Source organism: Panthera onca, chromosome A3, assembly GCF_046562875.1.
Source record: "Panthera onca isolate mPanOnc1 chromosome A3, mPanOnc1 haplotype 2, whole genome shotgun sequence".
Lineage (NCBI taxonomy): Eukaryota > Metazoa > Chordata > Mammalia > Carnivora > Felidae > Panthera > Panthera onca.
In genome coordinates, this window is record NC_138341.1 from 120,014,276 (window position 1) to 120,039,602 (window position 25,327).

Below are 25,327 nucleotides of genomic sequence, written 5' to 3' on the forward strand. Positions count from 1 at the left end.
TCCAGGGCCTCACCACCTATTCTCACAGATAATTACCAAGTCTTTTGGAATGGACCGCTCAAATACCACACAATACAGAGTGGCCTCTGGAGTTCTATGGGAAAGATGGACAGATCAAGGAAGAAAAATTCTTTTGCTGCAGCCAACTAGAGGAGCCTCAAAGACTAGGTTAGGAGGTAGATGCAGGTCTTAATTTAGGTTACTCCAAGATCCTGAAGCAAACGCTTTGGTGGAGATAGTTTATTTGGAAGATGATTCTAGAATGCACAGTGTGGACATGGAGAAAGGAAAACAAGGAAGATAGAAGAGTCCATGATCTGTTGAAGATCTTCTGAAAAACGGTGTAGAACCTATCTCAGAAGGATCCCACTTCGGATGACGGCCTCCCATCTGCCATGAGTTGAAGCTTGCCCTGGGTGTTAATTCTCCCACCTCACCACACACTTCTGCACTCAGCCTGAGTGTGGCAGAGTAAGCTCCTGTGGCCTGCAGACAGACCTCAGACAGAGAAGATGACAGACATAAGCACCTGATGTGTAAAGCTGGGAACTCTGGTGGCCTGGGGGAATAAAGGGGACTAAGCATCAACAGCATCTACTGAAACACAATTAAAATGCCAAGAGTCTACCTTCCCCAAATCTTCACAGCTGGTAAAAGGCAGCACTGACATTGGAACATGAGTCCCTTGGGCTCCAAATTATCAGGTGCTCAGAAGAATCTTGAGTTTAAAATAAAACTTAAGTTCAACACATGACACTCTGGATTACGGAAGTGTTCTATGACTCAGTCCCTAAGATAGAAATTGAGATATCACTTCTATTAGGCAAGAAGGGATTGAGGGAAAACAGAGTGGAAGAGAACGAAAATTGTATGAAACATTTAAAATAATCATTGGCAGCATTAACAAGTAGAATTGACAGCATGGAAAATTGAATTAGCTAAGCAGAAGCTCAACCCAAGAAATAAATCAAGAACACAGAGATTAATACTAACAGAGAAATGAAGGGACTGTTAGCAAATCTGACATTGAGCACCGTGTGTCAATATGCATATAATAGAATCCCTTACAGATGATATGGGGAAGTGAATGATCAATACCGTGGCTATAGAGAGACATGATCAGATCTTCAAATATAATAACCATGTTCATAATGAAAACATATATCATCAACTCACTGAGCTAAATTGCTAAAGGCCTGTTTGAAGGATTTTGAAGCAGAAAAGAGATGTGAGGAAGACTGAAAACCAAATCTGGTGTCTGTATATAAGAACACTAGTTATGAGTGACTAATATAATTATAAAGTGGGTTTCTTTTTCGTAAAACACAGAAGCGTACACATAAAAATAGATGCCTACTTTTGTTCTACACACCATCTACTACAGATTTTATAGTTGTTCTTGTAAGTTGGAAGCTTGTAGCACTTCAGATATTTAATTGTCTTTATCATGAAATCCATCGTGAAACCGTTATCCTCAAATGCGTATTGATTACTCCCATCCCTTTCCAAGTTTTATAACGGAGAACTATCCTCATTGGGGACAAGGGACAAGTTTAGGAAGAGCATTCCCGGTCAACATCCTTCCCACCTTTACCGCCTCCCCAATTCCCAATACTGCGCGTCGGCACCACGAGGAATGTCTAATGCTCCAACACTATAATCCACAAACGTTAATCTCTGTGTTTTTTTCTTTAAGTTTTTCTTAATTGGGATATAATTCACATGCAGGAAAAGTCATTTTCTTATAGCGCAAACCATCCTGGAACCACCACCACAATCAAGAGACAGAGCAATTTCCTCATGCTGAAAAATGTCTGCACGCTCCTGGCAGTCAACGCCTTCCCCCGCCTTATGCCCGTGACAATTACAAATCTGTTTTCTGTCCCTTTAGTTTGGAAATTTCCAGACTTCTCGTTAGTTTTTGAATCTGGCTTCTTTTATTTAGTATGATGGATTTGAGCTTTATTTGTGCTGCTGCATGTTATGGGTGGTTGATTCATTTTATTGCCAAGCAGAGTTCCATTTTATATACGTACTATGGCTTATCTGTTCACCCATTGAAGGGTATTTGGATTTTGGGTGGTGGTGATGAATAAAGCCACTAGAAACGTATTCCTTTCAGGGTTTTGTGCAAAAATATGTTTCCATCTCACTTGTGTAGTCAGGATGGAGATTTCTGAGCTGTGAGGTAAGCATATCACTGAATTTTACAAGAAAATGTCCAACTGTTTTCCAAAGAGGCTGGACCATTTTAAATTCCTATCACCAAAATTTAAGTTCTAATAACAACATTACTAGAATTTGTATCGACTCCCCTCCCCATTCCAATCTAGTAGGCACGGTATCTTGTTGTGGTTTTAATTTGCATTTTCCTAATAACTAATCATATGGAGCATCCTTGTGTGTGCTTATTTGCCATTTCTATATCATCTTTTGTAAAATATCTGTTCAAATCTTTTGCACTTTTTAAAAATTAGGTTGTTTGTGGGGCACCTGGGTGGGTCAGTTGGTTGAGTGTCTGACTTTGGATCAGGTCGTGATCTTGCAGTTTGTGGGTTCAAGCCCCACCTTGGGCTCTGTGCTGACAGTTCAGAGCCTGGAGCCTACTTTGGATTCTGTCTCCCTCTTTCTCCGCCTCATTTCCACTTGCACTCTGTCTCTCTGTGTCTCTAAAAAATGAATAAATGTTAAAAGTTTTTTTTTAAATTAAGTTGTTACCTTATTGAGTTTTAAGAGCTCCTTATATATTCTAGATACAAGTTCTTTATTAGCTAGTGTTTTGCCAGTATTTTATTCTAGTATGTGGCTTTTTTTTTTTTTTTTTTTTTTTTTTTTGGTCATCTGAATTATTTTGCCCTTCCCTGTTGGCTTAAGTCTTTTGATTCATGGGGCTGTGTTTGGGGTTGAATTATATTCTCCCCAAAATTCATACATTGAAATCTTAACCTCCAGTACCTCAGAATGTGACTTTTGAGATAGGATATTTACAGAAGTAATCTGGTTAACATGAGTCCATTAAAATGAGGTCAATCCAATATGTCCTTATAAAAGGAGGAAATTAGGACGCAGACACTCACGGAAGGAAGATGATGTGAAGGCAGAGGGAGGAGATGACCATCTACAAGCCAAGGAGAAAGGCCTGAATACATCCACTTCTCACTAACCCTGAAGACACCTTGATCTTGGACTTCCCGCCTCCAGTGAGAAGAAAACTTTCTGTTTTCTACCCAATCTGAAGCTACCCAATCTGTGGACATTTGCTACAACAGCCCTAGGAAAGTAATACAAGTGAAAGATCTGGGTAGGATTTCTCTTCTTTCTGATGGAGGTATTTCCTTCCTTGCCAAGGCTCGGAATACAAAGGAAGATTTCTCCAGATCCCTGCCTGCCCCTCTTCTTACTCATCAACATCCAGTGAGACCTGTGGAAGAGATTCTATGAAGGAGTGTAAACCACCCTCTTGCACACTGCTCGTGTGGACTGGGTGTCTACATTCTTAGGCTAGTTCTCTCTCAGCCTGGAGCACTTTCTCAAAAGTTCAGCTTCTTGCTTCCTCGTATGGCAGCCTTATTCTCCTCCCACGTGCTGTTCCCGGCAAAGCAGTGTGTGTGCTTTGTCTTTCCTTGGAGGCATCCGTCTGTACTGAGATTTCACATTTGTTGCTATCTCTTTGACCCCCCAACGTTTGGTGGACTCAGTAAAAATGGTGAGTCTGTAGAGTATCCAGTCTTTTCTGGGTTGTCAAGTGGGAGCAATCCTGTCTTCGGTTTTTGACATCCTGAGCAGGAGCCAGAGATCTCTTTGCATTTCAAAATCCTGTACACATTCATTTTTTCTTTTTCAAAAATGCCTTTCTCCTCATCTGTTTGTTGGGAAACTCCAACCCACATATCAAAACTCACGGATTTTGCCACTTCCTCCATGAAGGCTTCCCTGACTCCCGCAGATAGAGTCAACTGATGAAAATCTGTGTGTCCGCACAGCACAGATATTTTTATAAAATATAAAAAATATTTTATCATATTTGCATTACAAGTATTTCTTAATATGCCTGTACCTCCCACTAGATTGGGAGGCCTCTGAAGGCAGACTCTCGGTCTTTTTGGTTTATGTTGCCTCATAATTTCCTTACCATAATTTCCACTATGCAGTCAGTTCTCAGAACATGTCTGCTTCAAGAAAAGTTCTCTTGAGGAAAAATACTGAAAGCTTGGTCCTCCCTTCCAATGGCCCAAAATAACACTACAGAATTTCACACGGAGGAGAGACTTCCTGGTCTCTTGCTTTTTAGAGAATCCGGTTTTTCCTTTTTTAAATTTTTTTACCTTTATTTATTTATTTATTTACTTACTTTTGAGAGACAGAGAGAGACAGAGAGAGACAGAGCACAAGCGGGGGGAGGGCAGAGAGAGAGAGAGAGAGAGAGAGAGAGAGACAGACAGAATCCGAAGCAGGCTCCAGGCTTCGAGCTGTCAGCACAGAGCCGGACGCGGGGCTCAAACTCATTGAACCGTGAGATCATGCCCTGAGCCAAAGTCGGACATTCAACCGACGGAGCCACCCAGGGGCCCCCAGTTGTTTCTTTTTTCTTACCATATATACCTGCCAGGTACCCTCATGACCAAGAGGGGAAATGCATTGAGTCATAATAGGTGATAAGACACAGTGGCTAAGAGCACAGTCTCTTGAAGTCAGGATGCCTTGGTATTCAAATCTTGGCAATAGTACTCCTCAGCTGGAAGATTTTCTGCAACTTAAGGGTCAAAAACTGTTTTCTCATCTGTATAAGAGTATCCACTTCAGAGGGACTGTTGGGAAGGTTAATTGTGAATCTCGATGTAAGGTACTCTGCACATGGCAGATGCTTCGTCAACACCTCACAATATTAGCATTTGTGTGTGTTACTCCACATCATCTCCCCTGCGTGCGTGGGCCCAGGTCATGAATTCCACCAGTACAGTCATTTACCTTTAGATCAATGACACCTTTTCCAGAAAGCAGTATGACACCCTTCAAAATTACAACCATGAAATCCACTCCAGTGGAGCTTTTGGGAAGTGTAATGGTTCGATTTTACATGTCAACTTTACTGGGCTGAGAGATGCCTCAATATCTGGTAAAACACTTCTGGGTGTGTCTGGGAGGGTGTTTCTGGAAGCTATTAGCCTTCGAATTGGTAGACAGAGAAAAGAAGCCGGCCTTCAGTGTGGGTGGGTCTCATCTGATCTTTTAAGGGCCTGAACAGAACAAAAAGGCAGAGGAAAAGCAAATTTGTTCTCTGCTTGACCTTGGACATCCATCTTCTCTTGCCCTTGGATGTTGGTACAGCTGGTTCTTGAGCCTGAGGATTCAGACCAGAACCTACATCATTGGCTCCTCTGGTTCTCAGGCTGTGGATTTGGACCGGAAGTTACACCATTGGCTCTCTTGGGCCTTCCAGCTTGCAGATGGCGACCGTCAGACTTCTGAGCCTCTGTAATGTGAGCCAATCCCTCAGAGTAAATCTCTTTTTACATATCTCTGTATATCCTATTGGTTCTGTCTTTCTGGAGAGCCCTGACTAATAGACGAAGACATACTCATTGGTCACATTTTAGGGGGGAGCAAACACACTGGGGATGACTGTGGGATGTGCCAAGCGCCCAAGCCCACTATAACTGGTGTAGGGGGATGGCTTGGAGCACAAGCTACCGTGTTGGACAGACTCGATTCGTTTTGAGCCCCGGCTCTGTCACTTACACATCAACGGGACCTCAGACAAACTGCATCACCCTGTACGCTTTGTTTCTTCGTTTCGTAAAATTGTGCTGATCGTGACAGTACCAGACTCCCGTGCCCGGTTCAGGGCACGTGATCCAGAACTGTTAGCTGTTTATTTAGCCGAGATTATCTTGAAAGGTTGGCACTTGGCTGCACGGTTGGCATTTCCTGCGGCACGCGGCACTGCCGGGCCCCTGGCTTTGCCCTTTCCCCTTTTCCCAGGCCGGATGGAGCTGGTTTTCCTTTCTGGCACACAGTCGACAGAGGGCCTTGGGAAAGGAACAGAGACTGGAGAACAAACCAGTCACTTTTTCCGCTTTTTACAAGTAGCTCTATCAAAAGGTTGCCCTGGGAGGGGTTTGCGGCCATTGGCTAAAGTGGGGGGCTCTCTTTCCTGTCTACGGACACCCATGAATTCTACCCTCCACTACTGCTCTCTGGCAGGACAGACCCCGGTGGTGGACCCCTCCCCCGACCCCCGCCACCCTGGTCTGTCTCCCGGAACTTGGCACTTGCCCCTTTCCATGTTCCACGTTCTTCTAGAAAAGAGCTCTGGCACGGGGCACAGCCGGCAGGTAGCCGGCACACCGAGGGGCGTCCTGCCTTGAGGCTGCTGAGCGAGGTCCTGGGCCTGACAGGACAGATGAAGCCTTTTGTTCCTGCAAATGGGCCTTTCCTGGCAGTGATGGAGCTGCCTGCAGTCGGGCCCTGCTCCTCCTGTGCGCTGCAGCCATTATCCTAAAGTGGTTCTATTGATCTGCTGACTCTCCGTCTCCTCCCGCTCTCGCTCTCCTCCTCGCTCCCCCCCCTCGGCACCCCGTGCCCGGGATCCTGACCGCTCTGCAGCTGGCTTCACAGACACGCGAGGCTTCTTCTTCCGGGGTGAGTGGTGCTTTGGACGTTGGCCCGCACGGCTGCACCTGCCCCGTGTGAAAGCCGAGATCCCCTCGGGAAAAGCGGTTGCGGTCTGGCGAAGGCCGCGTCTCCATTGACCGCCCACCCCGTGGCCCGGAGTTTAGTTTCTGTCGCTTCAAGTTTTTGTATTCCAACTAGGAACACGCACGCTACAGAAGTCTGATTTCCAAGGTTGCCTTTTGGCAAACCGTTGTACGTTTTGCAACCTCATGATGACACCTCGTTTCGGACAATCCTGTTAATGTTACTACAATTTATGTGTAATGCAAAGAATTCAAGCTCACCCAGCATTTCTCCGTAAGACGTAGTGACGAGGTCCTTAAATGTAGTATTCTTGTTTCGTTCTCACCGATCTTGGGAGATAACTGGTTTTGGCCCCATTTTCAGGTGAGGAAAAAGAAACGGCTGGTAATTCATAAATCTGGCAGCAACATGGATGGGACTCGAAGCTGGGCCATCTGACACCAAAATGTGTTTCTCCACGTGACAGGGTGCATTTCTGAGAACACCTGAGATTTTAGGCACGTGTCTGATCAAGCAGGTGTGCTACATTAGACAACACTTTTGAAACTCGGGAGTCCTCATCTTTCGGGGGGGTAGGAATGACCTAGGTGTTCATCACCTGAGTGCTGGGCCATCCTGGGGAGTTTTAACTGAAATGTCCCCACTTAGTTCTACTCTGGCTCTCAACACTATGTTAAGTTTTTTGAGAGAAGGTGGAACAGCTCTCCGTCAATGAAAACGGGAACCCTGGATGGTGATTTAAGCCTCGACCCGAAGTCCATGAAGAAAGCCCGCGAAGAGCCTTTTTCTCCTGGTGAGATAACGGAAGCAGAACACAGACGTGGAAGGCCCACGGGCTCTGATTCTTGGACGCGCCAGGCATCAGCTTCGAGGCAGCTTGCTAGGAACAATAGGAAGGATGAGGGCTTCCTCCTGAGAGGCCAGGAGGCTGTCATGACCTTTAATTAAACTTATGATCACCCTATATGCCACTACGGAAGGCACATTTAGAAGAGATGTATGTACTTTCCACGGGCCGAGGATGAATTACAGCCTTGTTAGAATCAGAGTGAAGGGTGGTCTCTGGAAGAAGCAGATTCTGATTATTCGGGAAGGCAGGGGAATGGAGCAGTAGGGAGACAATGCCTGTACATAATTATTATTTATTACTATTGAACAATACTATCTGCCGTGCACCAATCCGGTCGGCTGCCATATATAACATTGACATGCTCTTGGCCCTAGCCAAATCAATACCTTCCATTGCAGACTACAGAGATGACTTTTGTCCTTTCTCTGCCCCCCACTCCCCATTTTCAAAGTGGGGGATGTTTTAGAGTGGGATACAATTTTCAGCTTTTTTTCATTTTAAGATTCGCTCCCGCAAATGTTGTATGCTTTACAGCAAAGTTTGGCTGTATTTTTTTTTTTTTTCCTGCTGATTCACAGAAAATCAGCAATGCGTTTTTACAAGAAAAAAAATAACAGCATATTTAGTAGAAATATAGACTGGAAAAGGTGCCGGATTGGGAATGAGGACGTCCAGGATCCAGTTCTATACTGGTCACTCCTGTCAGGACTTTGCTCCTGCGAGAGTGGGGACGGGTTATCTAGCAATCTTTGAGCCTCGGCTTCCACATCTGTACAAGGACAGGTCTGGACGAGCTCAGAGGTGGCAAATATATAGCATGTAAGCTATCACTCACGGTTTCTATGCCTGTAGCAGACATCGTTAGTCAATAGCATTTCTCTTTCTGATCGAGCCAGAATACAGTCTCAGCACACCCGTAATAAATGAGGACTGTGCACTGACCAGAGTTCAAACCTAAAATGCTTGAGTTATATGCTCTTTCAGGTTTTCTCCAGGGCAGACCTCCTCGGATCCTGAAAGAGTGGCCATCTTCTTGCAGCTTTCAGCCAGAAGACTTCCATACATTAAGCGTATCCTTTACATAACTCTCTCAATTCATTTCAAAGAGTGGCAGCAGTAGAAAAATGCAGTAACAAAGAAGACTGGGTCAATGTCACACGAAGTATTTTCGTTAGAGGACGATACTGCTTCCTCTTTAGCCGATTTGGTCAAAACGACTCTTGCTCTGGATCTATTCTAATTTGGTCTCCCTTCTTCCTCTCTGCCTTGGCCAACTCTCCCATTCTGGTTCTCCCCATTGTTTTTAAAACCGATTCTTAATAAAAATTCATAATTTCAGCAGTAGCTATGCCCTCACGTTGGGAGCTGATTTTCTGTAGGCACTGGACAGATAATCTCCACCATTTATTGCTTCACAAGAAAAGACCTTACGCAGGTACAGCCACACAAATGCAAAGTGAAAAAAAAAAAGACACAGTCCATAACAATGGCAAGGGTTAATTCTACCGCTGTATTATTCTGAAAGTGGATGCTGAATGACTGTCTCTAAGGAATGTTGGTTCTACCATGCATTTACTTCTTTTTGTTATTGTGAAAAAAAGTACGCATGAATGAATCATTCCTTTATGATGCCATCTTGAAAGAACATGCATTTTAAATGAAATTGGCCTGTTATTTCTAACATGAAAGTTGTAACACTCAGCCCTCAATTTTGAGGAATATCTTTATGTCACGTTACATGTCTTCAGTTACTTAAAAAGAGGGATACTGGTATCGGAGGCTGAGGGTGTTTTTTTAAGTTTATTTATTTATTTTGAGAGAGACAGCAAGACAGCATGAATTGGGGAGAGGCAAAGGAGGGGGGTAGAGAGAGAGAACGCCAAGCAGGCTTCATGCTGCCAGCACAGAGCCCGATGTAGGGCTTGAACTCATGAACTGTGAGATCATGACCTGAGCCAAAACCAGGAGTTAGACGCTCAACCAACTGAGCCACTCAGGCGCCCCAGAGGCTGAGTTTAAGTAAAGATTGGATAGAAACTTTAGCTGGTAGCATGAAGTTTTCATCTTATAAAATATATGCACCCTTCCCCCTCCCCACCATGACACATGTTTGCTCTTGCAGTTATGGTCATTTGGGATCAGGTAATCCTCAGGTGAACAGGTCACGTAAAAGATCCACTGCCTTGTAGGGACGGTGGGTCCTCTGAAGGAGGCATGTTCTTTCCAGACGGAAAGAGGAATGAGTGAATTACTGAATGAATGAAGGTGCGAACCCCTGACTGTGAAGGGACAGGCAGCACGACAGAACACGAGGAATCCAAGATGCGTGCTAAGGCGGGGCTGTCACCACAACTGGAGCTGACACTTACCTGTGACCTAGAAGGATAAGACAGAGGGGTATTTCTATTCCTGTAGCTACACCTCTGGCCATACTTTCCTTACAAGCTCTACTGTCAGTAGTGAAGATCCGAGAATTGGGTTCGTGGGAGTACATTTTATGAATGGGAAAAGCGACTATGAGTTCCAGGTCAGGGCTCTCAGAAATGTTTGATTTTTTTTTTTTTTTCTCTCCACATTCTGGCTCCCCTGTAACAAGTTCCACCATAGCAGGTGCACTGATCTTCTGGGTCTCTTTTTCAGGATTGCCCCTGCCCTCGGAGCTTCTTTGTAACAAGGCAGGGATTGCCCTCGGGTGATGATTGACTAAGGTTAACTTTTAGATTTGGAGCCAAGATGAAGAAAGCCTTATTTTGACATTCAGTACAAGCTGCAGGCATTCGTGAAACTCAGATTCCACCAGAGAAACTTGCATTTTGTGTGTCTGTGGGAGAAGGGTGGTGACTGCATGCTTGCCTGGGTATGAAGAAAACAGAAGCCTTTGCTCAAGACGGTCTGGCCCCGGTGAGTTGGTGTCACTCCTGTAGCACTATTCTGCTGTCCTACCTCGGGTGGGAATAGCTGCCCTTCCACGGGAGCTGTGAAGTCACGAAGACTTAGAGGCAAAGGCCTCTAAGGGGTACAAGGCCTCTGACTTTCTAACCCATTCTTGTGTCTCCAGTAACATCCCTCTAAACTTGGGAACACTTAGGGGAATCTCAGAATTTATTATGCCTCTTTCCTGAAATGAACTGCCAAGTTTTTGAATAAAGGACGGTTTGAAAGTCACCAAAGCGCTTTCAATTTTGCCAAATGTTGCACCTGTCAGAGAATTTGGCGACCTGGGGTTTGTGGTGCGAATTTTGGGTTTTATCTTCATGCAGGTTTTTATAAGTGTGCACTTATGCCACCATAGAGCCAAAATGTCTTCTTAAAAAATGTCTGTTGAGGATAAATACACCCGTTCTCAAAAACATATTTTCTACTTTTAATGCTTAACGTTAATTTTCTAGTTTTCTACATGCTTTTAATACATGAATTTTAAACACATCCCACAATTCATGTGGGGAACTGGAGAACTTATTCGTAGTCCTTAATTATATTCGATCGTCTTTTTTTCCCCCCAAAGTTTATTTATTTTGAGAGAGAGAGAAAGAGAGAGAGAGTGCACATGCAACTGGGGGAAGGGCAGGGAGAGGGGGAGAGAGAGGGTCCCACTCAAGCTCCACACTATCTGTTTAGAGCCCAATGCAGGGCTCCGACTCACAAACCATCAGATCGTGACTTGAGCCAAAGTCAGACGCTTAACCGACTGAACCACCCAAATGCCCCTAGATTTGATCATCTTTAGCAACACTTCCTAACTCTTAAGGGGGATTTAATGGCACTGATAATGAGTTACACACTCTGACATGGGGAGATGACCAGAAGAAGAAACTTCACCTAATTTATGTCAGTTTGCACAGACTTTTCCCTCATAATCATCACTAATTAGAAATGATAAGGGACAATGATTAGAAAGTAAAGAAGAAAAGCCCTCATTTAAGAGAAAGAATAGATCGAAGGAGATCAGCTTTCCAAGAATCTGCCACCAAAGTCACAGTGAAGCTCCAGGATTTGAGATCCGTAAAGGCTGTATCTAGAACGTGCTTCTCTCTCCCCATCGGGATGGTGTGATCTTCAAGGAGTGGAATGAGCAATCACCAGCCTCTGTGTGCTGCTGGTCGGTAGTCCTGGATCCTCTGTGACCTATAAGAAGAGGGCTGGGAGGCCAGGAAGACCCCAGCCCCTGGGAGGACTTAAATTTTTATAATCAGTGCTCTTCATATACTCAAAACTCTAATGTATATTTTCTCATGATGAGTCCCTTGGGTAAGAACCAAGAGCTATTGAAATTTAACTATATTAACCACTGGGTACGATGCTTTCCTCATGAGGATTTAGAAGCCAGAGGCTGAAAAACGGCCTTCTACAGAATCAAGGTACCTTTCCACCCTCTCCTCAGGTTTAGTTCTGGTTTCCACGGGATCTTACCTTTTTTATCCTGACAAAACCAGGAGAAACTTTAGGGTGCCCTTTGGCTATTCTCTGAGGCTGAGGACTTCATCAGGCTCCGTTCGGTAGGCTTTTGGATAACAGGGATTTGAAATGTCTCCGTGACAGGAAATTCTCACTGTTATATTTGTGCTTTCCTGTTGGACCTAGTGGATTTTGTTTTCATATTATTATTTCATTTACAGACAGGAAAATCATTTGGATCTGGAGTCCTCTTGATAACACTGTTAATGCAATAGCCAGGACTTCCCTGTGTGAACTGTCCGAGCCCGAGGACACTGAATGGCCGTCCTTTCAAAGATCCAGGTGTAGGTTTCAAGGGTGGTCACGTGACATCCCATAATCACATTTATGAAAGAGCTAATTAAAAATACAGATGTCTTCGGCTCACAATACTCAGCTGAAATACTGATTAGGCTTTTTGTTTTAATGTGAAAACTGTATCCTCACCTCTCTCCAACAGAAAAACTAATAATAGATACCAAAGCCCAAAGAGGAGGGCCCTCGATCTTTTTTTCTCCCAATAAATGGTATGCTTTGTTTACAGAGAAAACACCTATACTTCTGCAAATTGGTATTTTACAAAAATGCCCTTTTAGATGACTTTGTCTTCTATTTCAGGATGACTCAGATGCACAATGTTGTTGGTAGAGGGCAAGAGGGATTTGAAAGGCTTGTAGCCCAACCCTTCCTACAGAGCTGATGGCCATTCAAAAGATGGTCTTGTCCCAAAACAGAGAACCCTGTAGAGTCATTCAGTCTGAAGAAGAGAGTTCCTCATGCTGCAAACGTCAAGTTGTCTCTAACTCCTGGGAGGCAGAATAAACAGGACGGCTATCATATTAAAAATATGTCTTAGAGATGTGTGGACCTAAGAACTTTGCCCCAATGAGTTAAAAACCCTTTAGAGACATGTTGGGTTTGCCTATATGAACCAGGGCAAATGCATTTCCCCTCTCTGGAAGACAAAAACTTTAGATTTGAATGTATGGTTAAAAATACCAAATTGATGTTCTACCAAAATAATGCCCTGTTAAGGTACAAAGCTATATTAAAAATGCTGATATGACCTTTTGTTAATTTCCTCCCTTCCTCCCTCCCTTTCTTTCTTCCTTCCTTCCTTCCTTCCTTCCTTCCTTCCTTCCTTCCTTTCAGTATATACAACCACTATTTTTGGAGAGCTTGCTGGGTAAAAGGCACCATGTTGGGCATTGAGGCACTTAACACAGAGATGAACAAAACTTTCCCTAGAGGAAGTCCTATGTGGACAAGAATTATACTCTGTGGTCAGTTTGGAGAGTGGACTGGAGGGAGAGTATAACTACACATCATAAGGTTGGAGAAATGATCCAGATCTTTGCATTATCCTTTTCTACCCAGGGGAGATGATGAAACATCTCTGGGCAGGAAACCTACAAACACTTTCAATGTCCCAGCCCCTTGGAAGGAGAGGGAAGGCAAGGCACAGCTGGGAAGTGTGCATTAAGGAAGGCATTAAGGCTTCCTCTCACATGGATTTTCCTTTCTGGCTCTGTACCCCTATATCCAGCTCTCAGGAAAATTTCATGGGCTTTTTCTCTCTTTTATTTTTTTCATTTCAGAACTATTTTTTTGAGCATCTACTAAGGTACAGGCACTTTACCAGGCATTGGGAATTCACCCATGCCTAGCACTGATTAGGCATCCACCCTCATCCAGCTTATAAAACCACATGGTCCTGAGGAACCACATGGTCCTACCCTAGACTTCTAATGGCAATGGCAAGTATTGGCTTTGGGAAAACAAAGAGGAATTTCTCATTATGATGCTACTTCCTAGTCTTTATTTTCTCTAAAAGTTTTCTCCTATCCCTTTTCTTTTCTTCTTTCTTTCTTTCTTTCTTTCTTTCTTTCTTTCTTTCCTTTCTCTTTCTTTCTCTTTCTTTCTTCCTTCTCTCTCTCTTTTTTTTTTTTTTTTGTTGGAACTCATGACCAAGAATCTAAAGTTCAACTGACAGAGCCACCCAGCACCCCCTTATCAGTTTTCAAGTGTTAAAATATCACTAGTCTTTCTAGTAGAATCCACTGTGGTGAAACGATTCCCTATTAACTTTCTCTCTCTCTCTCTCTCTCTCTCTCTCTCTCTCTCTTTTTTTTTGGTCATTTGAACTCTGTTTCATGTTCACCACGAACTTAAGTGTGTATAATGTCAGTTAAATAAGATGTTCTCACAATAGTCAACAATTACAACCAGACAATGATTTCTGGCTCCTATCCATTTACTAGTCTGAGCGTTCACCCCATATCCCCAAATTTTGTGTTGTACTCGGGAAGTCTCTATCAATGATGTCTAATACAGTGGCCACATGTGGCTATTGAATACTTGAAACGGGGCCAGGCCAGCTAAGAGGTAGCTGTCGATATCAAGCACACATCAGATTTCAAGGGTTTAATATAAAAAAGAATGCAAAGTATCGTTATCACCCTGTTTATACTGATTACATGTTGGATAGACGGTGTTGTACAAAATACAGTACTAAAATTAGTTCCGCCTCTTTCTTTGTTTTACTTTTTAGAAGGGAGCTCTCAGAAAACTTTAAATTACATAGCAGCCTCATTGCATCTCTACAGGACAGCGTGGCCCTTCTTCCATGCCATACCCCTTACTGATTCACACATGCAATGTTATCGTTAGCTCTTACGGCTGGTCATTTGCTCCCCCCTTCCCCCCTGGCAACATACAGTACGCATTACTGGATGTTTACCAGGCCCCATGCATTGTGATGGATGCTAAGACTACGTTTGTGAAGAAAAAAGGGAAAAGAAAGAAAGTCTTGTGACCTCACAGAGCTTCTGTTGTATAGGAATGCCCAATGGCGTTACGGTGATCACCCCGGCCACACGCTTCGCTGCAGCAGTCATTAGACTAAAGCATTTAGGGAGAAGTGCCACCCGTTCAGATGTGAGTCACATTATGATCAGCCCAGAGTTAATCATACGCCTCATGATCTTAGGGTCTGCGGCATCACCGGTGCAATGTTTCCTGAAGCGGCACAGAAAATGTTTGGAAAATCGCTTTGGAAATGCTGAAAAGAAACAGATTGAAAACACGTCCATGGTCGAAGGTGTTTGGGGAACTTTGGGGGAAAATAAACACATGTCTATTGCACAACTCGCTCTTTCAACGCATCTTTATGAATTACCGACAGGAGGAGACCACGAAACCACGAAGATTCCCTAAGTGGATTTGACAAAGGATTCTGTTTCTCGGCTTCCTGTTTCTCTCAGCAATGCCTTTAGCAATCCTTCTTCACCCTGATACCGGCTCTTCCCCATCTCGGCAACTGAATCCAGTTGGCAGCATTTTTAAAATGACACTTGCAGAATGAGCATCATAACACCTTCTACGGATTGAATGTGGCCTCCCCCCAAATACACACATTTGAGGCCCCAACTCGCCGTGTGACTGTATTTGGGGATAGGGCCTGTGAGGAGGTGAGAAGAGTTACAGGAGGTCTCAAGGGTGGGGTCATAACCCAGTAGGGCTGGAGGCTCTATAAGAAGAGGTAGAGACCAGAGCGCTCTCTCTCTTCCCCTTCTGCGAGGACACAGCGAGAAGGCAACCGTCTGCAAGGCAGGAAGAGAGCTCTCACCAGGAATGAGATCTTGCTGGAACCTTCGTCTCCCACCTTCCGGACTCCAGAAATGAGAGAAGATACATTTCTGTTGTCTAGGCCACTCAGTCTGTGGTGTTCTGTTATGGCAGCCGAGCGACTGAGGAAACCTCCTTTACCCAGCCAGCACTGGCCGGCTGGAACCCCTCCTCACTTGCCTGCTTCACCTCTGGGTTTCCCTCCTCTGAGTTTCTAAGTTTTCATTACTCAAATCTCTGTCCTTTGCTCCTGCAGCCTAGAGGGGGTGGTTACTTCCCGTAGTCGCTACCTGTGGAGACCCCGGGGTCGTTCTCTTTGTCTTTCCAGCTCCTCACCATGTAGTTTGTTATATTGAATTTTCTATGAAAATCACCTGTGTGGTTTCTAACTCCGGACCAGACCTGTCTAATATTATCTTCTTCCTCTCCCCCACTTCCTAGGCCACCAACCCAAGGGGTAAACCAGGAAGTTATTTGACTGAGACCGCAGCACGCTGTTCCAACATCAGGTCAGCCAGTGTCTCTGGGTGAGCCCTTCTTACCCCTCAGGAAATCCGGGTCTAAGACGAGGAGCTTCCATGGAAACAAACCTACCACGAGCCTACCCCTGCTGACCTTTCCTGGTGTGCTCAGGCATGAACAGAGAGATTAGGATCTGCCATATTTGGTCTTCTCACTTAAAACCCTGATCCATATGCTTTGACAAAATCAGAAAGATAAGTCTTGCCCACACTTCTATTTGCTGATTGTCCTGGCGATTCAAGGTTGTGACTTCCCTGTCTGGCTGCTGGAGTAGCTAATCGTGTCTGAAGAGTGAAACCTTCTAACTCAAGGAGCGTTTGGTTCTCAGAACCTGACTGTGGCCTTTAATGCATGTTTGCCCGCCGTTTGTGCATACGTGCATGTCTGTGCGTTGTGGGTCTATCTGTGTCTATGCATGCACATTTGAATACACACGAGCATGTGTTGTGAAGGTGTGTGAATGTGTGCATGGATATGCTTAAGATACACGGAAACGGGCTACTTTTTTATTGCCGTATCTCCAATACCTAGCACAGGGTCTGTGCTAGTGAATTTGTTCAAAGATACTTGTTGAATAAACAAATGGATGAATTAATGTGTGTTAATGTTAATGCAAAAGAGAATGAAATATGGCCATTGCTCTTGAAGGTAGATCCATCTAGATGAGCTCTAATAGAAATATTATGCAAGCCACACACATAATTTTAAATTTTCTAGTAGCCACGTTGAATAAAATAAAAAGAAATAGGATAAATTAATTTTTAAAATATTTTCAAATTAACCAATATATCCAAAATATCATTACTTTTCTATAATTGATAGAAAATAATTATTTATATAACTTACAGGAAATAATTCTTAGTGATATACTTACATTCTCTTAGTCTTTGAAATACAGGGTATATTTTCCATGCACAGCACATCTCAGTTAGAAGTAGCCATATTTCAAAAGCTCAGTATCCCCATAAAGCTCATGGTTACATTATTAGTGTAGCTCTTGATAATATCCTATGGGTGGTACAGCGTAGTATGAGACACTTTCTATTTTCTATATTGGAAAGTTTGAGATCAGGAGTCTTGGGAAGTGGGGGCTCCCTCTTGAATTTGGAAAACATTGGTTAGGAATATGTATCACTGACACTCTTCAAGTCGCAGCAAAAGTTTACACAGTTCAGCTTACAGCACCTTCCCTATCCTCCCACACCAGCACAGTGGGGGTGAAACACAACCTAGGACCCAATTCTGAGGCCCATTACCCTTTCCCTAAAACCCAATCTTCTTGGCTGGAAACCCATCTCCCACTCTGGAACTTGGTCCCCTATACTAGAAAACTAGAGACATCTCTCCCTAGAATAGTCTCCAACCGATCTTTCCTAATTCATGCTTCAAGTTCGGCCATGAAGAAATAAAAAAGTAGAAAACAGAAATATGCACACGTACACCCCCACCCCGTCTACACACACCAGGAAGCATGATTGGCCCTCTTCTTCTCTCTCGTATTCTGTATCCTCCATCTTTCCTCATTACATCTGATATGAGCCACTTTATATAGGAGTCTGATTTTTCTCCCCACTCTTGTCTTGAGCCAGAGATCTCCCAGGTTCACAATCTCTTCACCCACCCGTATCAATACCCCATTTTATGGTCGTGACATTGATAGAAATCCCACATTGGTAGAAAGCTCCATGTTTTCTCTTCCCCCCTCCTCCCTATCTCTGTTATTAGATGAGATGGACTCTTGGAGATGGTTCCATTGGCTTCAGACCATCTACCCATTATACTCTTCTCAGTGTCTCTTTCAATTCTCCAAACTAGAGTCATTTGTAACATATAGGCAGTTAAAAACAACAACAACAAAAAAAAACAAACACAAAAATCACACACAAACTCCATATTTTTCATTAACGTATACTGTTAACTATGCCAGTAAATTATGGATAATTTAATTTAATTTAGACTTAATGGCAACGTTTCCCTCACTAATGAAATGGTTATTTGTTATTAGGAAAATATTTATTGAGGTGGAATTGTGTGATCTCTCACATCACTATTAAACCTTGTTAAACCATTTTTAATTTCAATTTGGGTTTAATTAAGATTCATTAAGCGTTTTATTAAATCCAAATTAAATCAAAATGGAAATGGGGTTTGCCAAGGAAAGATGGTGGTGCCTTTCCTTTGCTCTCCATTCTTTCAAAATGCCACAGTTACAGAAGTACTTGGGAGGAAGTTGGGCTCCTTTATTATGGGTAGAATGGAAAGAGCACAGACTGGGTCACAGATTGATCAGGGTTCAAACTGAGGAAGTGCTACTGGCTCACAATGAGACCTTGGATGAGTCAGATCATTTCTGTGATGATCAACTTACTCCATTAGAAGATAAGGATTGCAGGTGTATCTGGCTGGCTCAGTTGGTTAAGCGTCTAACTCTTGATCTCAGCTCAGGTCTTAATCTCAGGATTGTGAGTTCAAGCCCCATGTTGGGCTCTGTGCTGGGCATGAAGCCTACTTAAAAAAAAATAATAAGATGAGGATAGCAATATTAGAGTGGTTGTGGGGGTGGATGGGCAAGGATTAGGTACAAAATGGATATTTACATCTCATTTCCTGTCTCAGGTATCTGCAACTCCCTAGAAAAATAGAACTAAATAAATAAGTTCTTAGAAGAAGTAGAAGAAGAAGAAAGAAAGAAAACCATGACTTTAAAAAGTGGTACATGCATGAAGTTGTCCATTGGAAGCCTAGATTCAAAAGAGGGTATAGGTGGAACAAAAGCAGGAGAGTCAATTAGAGCTTGATGAACTGGGCCTTGGAAAAGACTGGACCAAGAATACAGGAGCTGTGGCTAAATGCAGGTCAAATGGGATGGGTCTCGTCCACCTGAAAACTCAGAGAGAGGGCCTCCCCTTGGGAATGAAAGTAAGTTCATGGCCTGGATTTTGGGGAGGAGTTGGTTAAAGTGAAGCCTGAATGGCATGGATAGCTCTTTCCTGGCCCAACCCAGTAGAACTCAGAGCTACACCCTAGTCCCATGTAAATAAGTGGGCAAATAGCAGTGTTCATTTGTCCAACAGGCTACTGCTGTGGACTTCCTCAGTGCTAGGCCACGTGTTAGGGATATGGTGGTCAACAAGAGTTTCATGACCTAATGATACAGACATGCCAATAACACACTCCAAACTAATCGTGTCATATTGTGGACTTGAATAATGTGCTGTGCTAAGGAGACTGTGTAATGTACCGACTATTAGAGATCTACTGTATGTGACATCAATTTGATCTCTGATTCAGAGTGTCTGAATTCCCCTTTAAATCTCTACTTAGCTGTTGACTCAACCCAGTCCTTGATTTCAATTTCACTTGAAGTTCCCAGGAAAAGCCCCTTTCCTTAATGCCCCATCATTTAAGTGAGTCTCTATTACCCCCATTCAGGTGATGTGGTCGGGATGTACCTCTTCAAATGGAAGGATTCACCCTTGATTTGACTTTTCCTTCTCCTGGAGTGAGTTCTTCAGAAGCAGGAACAGGTCTTTCCCTTTGACATATCTCATCCTTTGACTGCAACCTTTTGCCACCTTGATATCTAAAGATAGTTTCTACACATATGATCCTAGAGGAGACTCTCACTTCCAGTACTCTGCCCTGCTCTTCAAACACTAGGTGATCAGAATTGGAGGAAATCAAGACTCTCAGTAATCTATACAGACCAAACAGAGCAAGGTGTAGCCCCTGAATGACTCCTCCCTTGGAGAAAACCAGGTATTTCCTTTCATCAGCCTAGCACACACTCATGTACATATATGCATGTATATATGAGCATAGAGGTACATGTACATACATGTTAATTTTGCTGAATAACTTTCATTTGCCCCTCCAGATCCATTCTCCACCCATTCCCACCCTGGCCTATGACTTAGAAGTCTGATCATTATGGACAACCCCAGTGGGTTCTCTTGACTTCTGGTTTTTTGATTAAGGGCAGCCAATGGGGAGTCCCAGCAGGAATGTTCAGAGGGGAAGAAGTGGGATGGAAGCTTGCAATTTCTCATTGCCCTTCCCATGAGTACCAAGTCTGGCTGCATCCGTGGGCCAAGATGGCACTTCCTTCCATAGGGTTCTTTCTCTCCAGAGGGCTGCTCCCTGCCCTTATCCTTTCAGGAGTACGGTGATAGCAGAACTCTATTGTTGCTATCCCCAGGACACTGCTCTGTCCTTTGTGGTTTCTCTGCAGCCTTGGTAAATCATTTTTATTAAACTCTTTTTAAGTTTCCCAATTTGAGTGTGCCAAATGCTTTCTGCCATGGCCCCAACTGAGAGGTACACATAGACATGCTCAGATCAAAGGTCCCACCCAGGGCATAACTAGACTGCCTTTATGGAAACCAGGAACATTAATTGTCCTAGTGGCCAGTCAAGATGTCTTCAGCTGTGTTACTAGTCTATCTGAGACATAATAAAAGTTCTGGAAAGATCAGCAGGTGGATTTAGCCCTTTGCTAGGCCTTTCTGCTCTCAGGGGCAGACCGGGCTCTCTGAGTTTCAAATACCTCCCTTTGTCTTCATTCCAGAAACGGATTGAACCAAGTGGCCCAGATGGAAAGCAGAAATCCAGACAGAGGGTTGTGGAAGAGGAAACTTAAAAATAACTGAACAACTTAAAGAAAACAAGCAGGGATTTATTGGAAACAACTGCCTCAAGAGGGAAAAAAAAATACTCCGGCTTAAGAATAAAGAAGATGGAGGACACAAAAACAAGCCAGATGAGAATCACTGGAAGGAAAACCAGAAAGAAGCAAGAAGGGGAACAGTCCTGCAGAAAATTGGTTGAGGGAATAGAGGTCCAGGGCAGCCTGGCCTCTCTTCCTTTTATGCAGGAACGGGCCATGGCGGGTTTAGGTGCTGGAGTCTGTGCTCTGCTACTAAAAAACCATAGATGGAGAGTGGGGCGCACAAGAGAATATTGTGAGTGTCTCCTTACCGGTGCGAAGTGTCAGGAAAGCCAGGCCATCTCTCCATAGGGTGGGATGGATGCTGACTTTGTGGGGACAAGCCCCCAGGCCGGCCTGGCACCCCAGGCCACACTTAGCCCGGGACCAGCCGGGGAGAGAGCACCGGGAGGCCTGGCCATCCATTCCACCTCCAACCCGGACTCACTAGCTATGAGGCCGGAGGAGTTGTCCAACTTCTTTGTTTCTTTATATGCAATAGAGCAGACAACTCATGAGGTAGTTCTGGGGATAATAATAATAATGATGATATAAAGAGGCATTGCTTGTGTGGTCTAGTATAAAATTAGGACTTTGAAAATTCATTTCCCTCTCTCCATCCCTTTCTTTTCTTCCATGTTCTTTCTTTCCTTCCCCTTTGGGTCTTGTGGTAAAGCTCCATTTCCATATTTGACACTATTGCCATCAGTGGTGGTGGTGATAGTATTATTATTTTTTTATCCATGTCGTTGTTGTTGGTATTGCTGCTATGCAATTTTCTTCATTCTGCTTTTTTTTTTTTTCCGGAAAACCGCTGCCCTGAATTCCCTCTCGCAAGGTCCCTGCCTGGAGAATATTCTCCCCTGCGTGCCCCGCCCTGTGTCCTGTGTCTGTACCCTCTATGGGCAGGGATGATCAGGGCACTGGCCATTATCCCACCGATTATAATCCTAATCCTTGCTGGGAGGGACCCACTATGAAGAGGGACTAGCCTCTCTCCAGGCTTTTCCACTCCTGGAGTCCTGGGACCAGCTTTTGGGTTTTAGTGCACTGTTTTGTCTTACTTTTCAACCAATCCATTAGCAGTAGACCGAACAGAAGGTGGGGGGGGGGGGGGGAGTCAAGAGTAATATCTCCAAAAGATACAGTTTAATTTCGTTTTGTGCTTGTTGGTACTGGCTGTTCCTGCTAATCAGTCTGTCTATGTCTAGAGCTCAGGTTGAATGTCATTGCCGATATGACTACTGATAACAAAGACCATCTTTTCAGGGCAATGAGTCTGAGATGGCATCCCCCCGTAGCTGACTGGATCAGGCAACGGACATAGAGGCTACGGAAAGGCCTCCATCTGCCAACTTGGACACATGCTTTCTTTTTCCAGCCCAGTCGAACCCTCTCATCTGTCCGCTCTGATGATAAGCCTTGTTAAGGCTCGAGCTTTCATCTGCCTGGGTGGTATCAGGATTTGGGGGACATGTGGCCTCAGTGCTTGTGTTTGGGTGGCATATGGCTGTGAGCCTCTGCTGAAGTAAACAGGTTTTATGAAATAGACAAGGATGACAGTAAAGATAAAAAACATGAAAACTAGTTGTGTAGGGCATCCCCTCTGCCACCCATGGAGTGGGGGACTCTGGCGAAATGATGCCTGACTCTTACAACAACCACAGAAGTTAGGGACCATTAGTCCATTTCTTAGATAAGGAAAGAGGCCCAAAGGGTTGGATATTTTCCCCAAAGTCACATGCCCTACAGCTAGCAAGAAACAGAACTGAAATGTCCTTTATATTTTGTTTTCCCTGTCTCTCTTGGGTGTATGCGTGTGTTTATGTGCGTGTACACACATTTGTGTTGTCTCTCGATTAAAATATTTTGGGTGCCATTTTTCTCTTTGCCATGCATTAAGTACCTGTCATAGTCCCCAAGAGAAGTGAGAGAAGAAGGAAAGACAAAGGTAAGTGGGGGAGCACTGGTCTTGCTAGAACTGCCCACTCCGGGAGAAAGGGTCTCACACCTTCTAGATGTTAGATCCAGGCCACAGTATTATTGAGACTACTCTACACTCCTCCCCAAAGCTGTTTTCCATCTGTTCATTCAACAAATATTCACTGAGCGATGAAATGATTAAAAATCCAGGCTCTGGAATCAGATTGGCTGAGTATGTGTCCTAGCCGCCCCCCCCCCCCCCCCCCACTTTATAAACTTTGTCAACCTTGAGTAAGACACCAAAGTGCTTTCTTCAGGCTTTATTTACCTCTTCTGTAAAATGGGGTCAACAATGGGTAAGTGCTGTTGGGATTAAATGTCTGCCAAGTACTTAGCACAATCGCCCAGCACATAGGTCGTGAAATCAAAGATGTTTTGACCTCTGGAAGACGTCTACGTCTGCGTGTATGTATTTGAGAGAAGCAAGGAGAAACTGGAATTTTTATATGGCCCCCCCCCATGTGACTCCTTGTTTCTATTTACATGGCTATAGGCAAGTCACTAGTCTCCCTGACCCTCAGCTTCCTCATTTCACGGTATGAGACTTCAGTAAGTATGTAAAACATTCAAAACCATTCTTGAATAAATGTAATTGCTCATTGAAATGCTCTTTTCCCTTCTTTATCTCTTGTTTTATTAATCCACCAGGGCTGCAGACCCAGAGACATGTATTAGGGTTTTCAAGAAGCCATTATGAATTCTCTCAACTATAGCCAGGAATGTTGTCCAATGGGGACAATGTGTCAGGGGAGGGGGTACAGAGTCATAAGATATTCATTGACTTTTCTGAGAAAAATGAGCTCAGGAAAACCAAATGTTGGCCACTTTTCCCTTCTGACACCTCATCTTTCTCTCAAATTAAGCTAAGCTGGTGACCAGGCTCTGGCATGGAGCGGGCCCCTCCCCTGCTATAGCCAGATCTAGAGAAATGAGAAAAACAGCCAGGATGAGGCCACAGGAGTGACTCTCATGCTGGCTTCATCCAGGGACAAAGGGCTCAGTCCCTCCATCCCCTCTAGGTATCACCCAGGAAGTAAAAATTAAAGACATGACTTTAAGTCTAAGTGAGTCCACTGTGGAAAGTTCTCCAAAGGCGAAAGGGATCTATTTGATTTTTTTAAATAAACTTTTTAAATTTTAGAAGAACTTTAAATTTACAAAAACGTCTCAAAGTTAATGCAGAGAATTCCTGTGTATCTTTTCACCCAGCTTATTATAATATTAACATCTTATGTAACCAAGCACATTTGTCAGAACTAAGAAACCACCAGTGGTTGGTTTACTATGGTTAATTACTATTAACTAAACTCCAGACTCCCTTTGGACTTTGCCCGTTTTTCCATTATTGTCATTTGTTTTTGTTCCAGGATCCAATCCAGGATTCCACATTGCATTTAATCTATTTGATGTTTAATGTGTCAGTATTTACCTTTCTTTTAAGTTTATTTATTTATTTTTGAGAGCAAGAGAGAGAGGCAGAGAGAGGGGGGGGGGGGAGAGAGAGAGAATCTCAAGCAGGCTCCACGCCGCCAGCATAGCACCTGATGTGGGACTCAATCTCACAAACCTGAGCTGAAATTGAAAGTCAAACACTTAACTGGCTGAGCCACCCAGGCACCCCAGATCTCTTTTGATCTAGAGATCTCTGTGTCTACTAAAATAAGTCTGGAGTTTGAGCTCTGACTTTAACATCCTCCCTTCTAGAACAGACTACCCCCAGCACCTTCATCTTGGTCATATCTGAAGGATGTGGTCAGGATGCTCAGATTCTACTTGATGTCTTTATGAGAAAGTGTTTTGACTTTTTATCCTCACCTGGGTGGTTAACTAATAAATTCCCTTGCCTATGGAATGCATTGATTTTGTGCTGGGCAGCATGCTAAGTGTTTGCACAGATTATCTAATTCAATTTTCATAGCATCCCTTTGAAATTGGTACTATTATTATTAGTAGTATTTTCTAGATGAAGAGACTGGGTTTCAGGGAGGTTTATAACTAGCCCAAAGTAAAACATTTAGTAAATGGTAGGAGCAGGATTTCAAAGACAAATTTGTTTTCTCTAATGTTTCCATCTTAAGACCTCTGCCTTGTGAAGCTCTGCCCTAGAATTCCTAGTTTCTCTTCCGCATATCTAGTGGAATGGTTAACAAGGCTGATGGATGGTACCCTTAGTTAGAAGGCCCTCAGGATTAAATGCTTCAGAGCCTCAAGAGGAAAATGTCAGTGGCTCCAGCTGATGGATCTAAAATAGCTAGCAAATCCTGAAGTGATCTAGAATGTGGGTGTAAGAGCTTATCTGCATGATATCCCTCCCTCCACAGATACACCCTTATTAAAAAAAAGCCTGACAGTTTATCTCCTGAATGCCCAGAATTCTATGCACACATTCCACCCCCACCCCCACCCCCAGTACTGTAGGTGTTCCTTTGGGAAGAGTAGAAACACACAGTCAGCCAAGGAAAGCTCAGAATCAGGGTGTGGAACATCTGAGTTGAGCATAGAGGACT

At 43.8% G+C, this 25,327-nt stretch overlaps 1 long non-coding RNA gene across 1 annotated transcript; it reads left to right on the forward strand.

Moving 5' to 3' along the window:
* The first annotated feature begins 16,050 nt into the window (after positions 1 to 16,050).
* Positions 16,051 to 21,397, forward strand: LOC144615802 (uncharacterized). Its single transcript, XR_013554413.2, has 2 exons — positions 16,051 to 16,119; positions 20,700 to 21,397. It is a non-coding gene; the product is annotated as an uncharacterized LOC144615802 (long non-coding RNA).
* Positions 21,398 to 25,327: the final 3,930 nt, after the last annotated feature.